Source organism: Petaurus breviceps, unplaced genomic scaffold, assembly GCF_028583685.1.
Source record: "Petaurus breviceps papuanus isolate PSGF00001 unplaced genomic scaffold, PetGlider_PUasm1.0 91133, whole genome shotgun sequence".
In the NCBI taxonomy this organism is placed as follows: Eukaryota; Metazoa; Chordata; class Mammalia; order Diprotodontia; family Petauridae; genus Petaurus; species Petaurus breviceps.
In genome coordinates, this window is record NW_027187419.1 from 65915951 (window position 1) to 65921199 (window position 5249).

The following is a 5249-nucleotide window of genomic DNA, read 5'->3' on the forward strand; positions in this document are numbered from 1 at the left end:
CAGCAGCTCAGCTCTGGTAATAGAGGGACAGGCTGAAAAAATAGCTTGAATTAGAGCAAATGATTCCATTCTCTAGCAGCATCAGCTGTGGCCATTAGAGAAGCCAGTGGGGAAAAACCTATCTAGCTTATGCCATCTAAGAGTAATGGGAGCAGTTAGAAAGGATTAGCTGTTTTCTGAAATCCTAAGACCTTATTCACACTCAAATGCCAGGGACCACAACTCATTTAAGCCATGGTTTTCATTCTCAAAGCTAAATTAATCCTGATCATAGCCAAAGGAGCATGGTTAGCACCCTTCCACCAAATCAGGTATTTAGGGAGGCTTTTTGGTTTGGAAATAAAGCCTCACTGCTTTCTAAAATACCAAATATTTCTTTCTGTGCCTGTCTTCTCCAATGACTAGAAGCAAATACCTCTGGGGGCCCTGATCTTTTCCTTTAGGAAAGAGGGGTTGTTGCCAGACATAAAATGAAGAAAGTTGGAAGAGCAGGGAGATCAAAAAGAAAACCACAAGGACAGATCAAGCAGTTAGGTTACAATAAATGATCTGAACCATATGGAAACCATATGGAAACCATGGTAGCTAAGCTTTTAGTGAGAATGTACAGTTTATCACAATCTCTAGTGAGAATGTACAGTTTATCACAAGAGATAGTTATTGCTTCAAGAAGCTGGAGAAGAGACAGTTTTACCTAGCAAACACACATATACACACAATTCCAGTGGATTCTTTGGAACTTGTATTACAGCAAAATTTGTTTGTTACAAGGTAATCAGCTCAGAATAACATCTTTTATAAGAAAAGTTAGAAGACACCTGGGTAGATATAGTAAAATCATAATAACTTATGTATAGACTTTTTTTAATCAAAAAAATGCTCTAGGATAATCTTGCTCAACTGGGTGTCATTCCAAGCTCTCTGCAGGCTTCTTTTCACCTTAACTGCTCTGTATTATTTTGTGAGACTACTCAAAATTTCCATCTTCCTGTGATTCAAGTAAATATTGAAATACTCTGAGTCATTCTTGACCAGGAAGTTGTTGAGGCTTCAGGAGTTGTTGAGTTAGTTGATGCAGTTTCTGGGCTCTTTTAGCCTCTTTGTTGTGGCATATGTGGTACATAGATTAAACTTGTAAGAATTAGAAATAGAGGCAATATTTTTACTTTTGTTTAGGTCCCATTTTCTGGAGCTGATGGTTTGATTACTAAAGGTCAGATTGGAGTTTCTGCAATTGCTTCTTTTCATTATTGTCCTTCTTCTAATTTTGTATTTATTCTGGCTTTTGCTCTAATCAGTTAAGAAATGATTATTTAGTCAGGCATTTCCTACTGTTAAAATCTAACCAGTTTCCTGTTTTGTTTTGTTTTTTGTTTATTTTTTTGGAGGGCAATTAGGGTTAAGTGACTTGCCCAAGGTCACATGGCTAGTTAAGTGTTATGTGTCTGAGGTCAGATTTGAACTCAGGTCCTCCTGACTTCAGGGCCAGTGCTCTATTCACCGTACCACCTAGCCGCCCCAATCTAATCAATTTCCTATTTATGACTGCTGTGTTTGGTTTCATTCTTTGGAATAAACCCTTCTTCCTGTTCATTTCTTATTTCTAAAGCAGAAGTTCTTAACCTTTTTTGCATGTCATTGACCTCTTTGGCAGTCTGGTAAAGTCTGAACCTCTTCCCAGAATAATTTTAAATTATTCTTAAATTATTTTAAATGTTTTATATAAATGTATAGGATAGTAAAGGAAACTGATTACATTGAAATTCAGTTATCAATTTTTTTTAAAAAAACAAGTTCAAAAATCCCAGGTTAATAACATCTGTGACCTAAATAATCTCCCAAATAGTTTTCAGTGTCATCCCCCATGAATGCTCCTACATTGAAGTCACTGTATATTCTTAATACAATTTCTCTATGTCTTAATCCATTGTAATATGTGCTGGTACATGACCAACATTTGGAGAAGGAAATGGCAAACCACTCCAGGATCGTTGCCAAGAAAACTCCCAAAGGGGTCACAAAGAATTGGACATGACTGAAAATGACTCAAACAACAACATTATCTTCATGATGGTCTATTTGCAAAATGATCAGGTCCTGGAAGGCAAGATGACCAAGTGTCCCATTAAATTTTACTTCTTGTTGATTAGGGAGTATACAATGAAAGAAACTCCCACAATCCCTTTATGTTTAAATCTCTGACTTTAGGCAATCCTACCATTTAAATGCAACTTCATGTCTTTTGGTTTTATTACAGTGAGAATATTAACACAGTTATCATGAAGTCCCCCTAGGAAGATTTAATCATTGGACAAAGATTTTATGTTAACATAAATTGGTATCCTTAAAGATAAAAAGGGTTAAACTGAAATTTTCAGAGGGCTTTAAAACTGTGTAAGTCATGGTAACACCACCTTCCATCTTTACCACCACTTTAATCACTTCAAAAGTAGGATGAAATTTTAGGAAATGTTGTGAGTCACCTAGGGTAACAACAACAACAACAATAAACCCATTACCTGGTGGTCAATTTTCTGGTGAGGAGGCTCTTCATACTTGGTTGGATTGGTCCTTGAACAATTAATACATCATAGTCTGCCTCCATCACTAATACTCAAGATGTTTACAGAATAGTGAAACGTGACAGGTCACTAAATGCCAAGATGAGGTCCTGAAAGACTTTTTTTTTTTTACTAGAGATAACAAGACAAAGTGAAATCAAACAGATCTGTTGGCATTTTTCATAGTAATCTATTTTCGTTGACAACAATTGTGGAAGCACACCACATGTGAACTTTGTCTTCTTAGTATCCAATGTATAATGAGAGGGAGTGACTCTTTAGAAGAAATGGACAAGAGTGGCTGAACCTGATGAAAGACATAAAAAAAGAAGTCCATTTTGAAGGTGATAAAATTTTAAAGATACTCAGGGGTCAATTTTGAAATTATCTCAGAAAGGAGATTAAAAAATTAAGAGATTATAGTTTTTTTTTTAAAAGGGTCCTAGGAAATGTTTACACCAACTGCTCAGATAGTCACATTTTGTTGTCTCCATAAAATATGCATGAAGATGATACAAACATGTTTGATGGGTATTCTTGATGAAAATTTGAAATGGGAAGACTTGGGCTTTTGGGGATACATACATATGTATATATACATGCATATATATGTAAGTATGTATTTATGTATGTTTGCATATGTATATATCAGACCGCCCCTTTATGATCACATCACTGAAGAAGAAGTGTAGAGAAATAAGAACCTGTCTGTTAATTTAAAACAAAATTCAGCCTTAAAGGCCCTTCTCAAACAAAGAGCCTCCCAAGATGAGACATATGTCAAAACTGGAAAACACCCAATGATGGATGCCACTGTAGGAACAGCTTTGCTCACTTATCAGTTGAGTAGTGACATCAAGGGAGCTATAAAATAGAGACATGTTCACCTAAAATGTTGATCCGTGTCATGGAAAATGTCCCACACAGAGTGCAAGCAAAAGAAAGGCTCACTATTTTTGGTATGGTTGTATTCATTATACTGAGCTCTGGAAGACTACAGAGCCTCCCTAATGAAATCCACAGGAATGGGGAAGAGAGAGTTGAAAGGAAGGAAGGAGGGAGGGAAGGAAGGAAGGAAGGAAGGAAGGAAGGAAGGAAGGAAGGAAGGAAGGAAGGAAGGAATGCAAAGAATGCAAACCTTCTGTTAGGGCTTTATTACAAAGCCACCAGGGATTTGCCCCCTGACATGGTACTGACATGATGCACTGTACTTTGTCTCCCAAAGGTACCAACATCACAAGAAATTATAATTTTTTGAGTGAGACAGGACTGATAGAGTATCATGAAGCATGGATGGTGGTTGTGGGAAGGAAGTATAATACCCTCCCTGGCCTTTGTCACCCAGGCTCTTAGTCTTGGTGACCACCTTGCTCCACACTCCACAAAGTGAACTGCCCATGTGCTTCCAAGCCTGGGAACCTACATCACAGAATCACTTGTGCTGTCAGTGACGGTGCTATGTGTTAGTCTTGGGGTATCTTGGAGACTCTGTCCCTTCACTCCCTCAACTAAATTTTCTCATGTGTCAAAATTTCCAGTTATGGCTTTGTATACATGCATGTATGGGTATACACATATGTATGTATGCACATATATGTATATGTAGAACTCATCTCAAGAATAGCAATTTTAACACAGGTCTTTCAAGTGCAGAGGAGAAAAGTATGGGTAAGAAATACAAAAATATCAAATACTGAAACTAAGTTTTGCTTGGAGATGATTTTCTCCATTATTGCAGGCAGCTGAGTGGTGCAGTGGTTAGAGCATGGGTTCTAGAATCATGAAAACTTGAGTTCAAATTTGACCTCAGACACTAATTGTATGTGCTGTATGACCCTGGATAAGTCACTTAACTTCTCTTTGCTTCAGTTTCCTCAATTGTAAAATGGGGATAATAATAGTACCTACTTTGTAGTGTACTTAAATATTGATCTAGGTGACTGCAGAAGCAATGGAAAGATAGAGTTTCATAGGTAAACAAAGTCAGTGTCATAGAGATTATATTTTTAAATTGTTCAGCATAGTGCCTGGCTAGTTGTTATTTATTCTTCTTTCTTGAAGAGGACCATGATGTAGGGAAGGTGATGTCATGACTTGCAAGTGAATTGGATTTAAGTGAGGCGGGGCTGTGCAAAGTTACCAGCCTCACTTTCTTCTCCAGAGCCACTGGGTCCTGTTATGGGTCAGAAGACTGGAGATGGCCCTGAATGCTGTGGGAGATCTTGGGCTTTTACAGCTTAGATCTTTAAGAGGTCTCAGATTGACTGAGTCAACACCCATTCAGTGATTAAGGCTAGATAAGAAATGAGCCAAGGAATGGAACCTTTTACCCAATAAAGAAAAATCAACCTGGGACGGGAAGACCCTCAGGCTTTCTGGCCAAAATAGAAACAATTACTATTTACATTCACTCTGAGCCATCTGGGCCCAAGCTATGACCACTAAGTGGGACTTGGGCTGGGATCTCTTGTTGGTCAATCAATGAGAGCCAGAGTGAATGAGGTTGAAGACTTGGTCTTTAAATCTATCCAGTAAATCCCAAGATATCTTGCTAGGTTGCAGCCATCAAAATTCACATTCCTTTGGAAAGAGCACCCATAGGTAGGGGTATGATATATGGACAGAGAGGGCAGAAAGAGATGAAGGGAAGGGAAGGGAAGGGAAGGGAAGGGAAGGGAAGGGAAGGGA

At 38.1% G+C, this 5249-nt stretch overlaps 1 protein-coding gene across 1 annotated transcript in view; it reads left to right on the top strand.

The window, feature by feature from the left end:
* Window positions 1-614: 614 nt before the first annotated feature.
* The window catches only part of LOC138155137 (cilia- and flagella-associated protein 337-like), a 99091-nt gene continuing 94456 nt past the window's right edge, over window positions 615-5249 (top strand). The window contains exon 1 of the mRNA XM_069080183.1: window positions 615-771. The gene's annotated coding sequence lies outside the window, so the exon portion shown is untranslated. The remainder of the gene's footprint in view (window positions 772-5249) is intronic.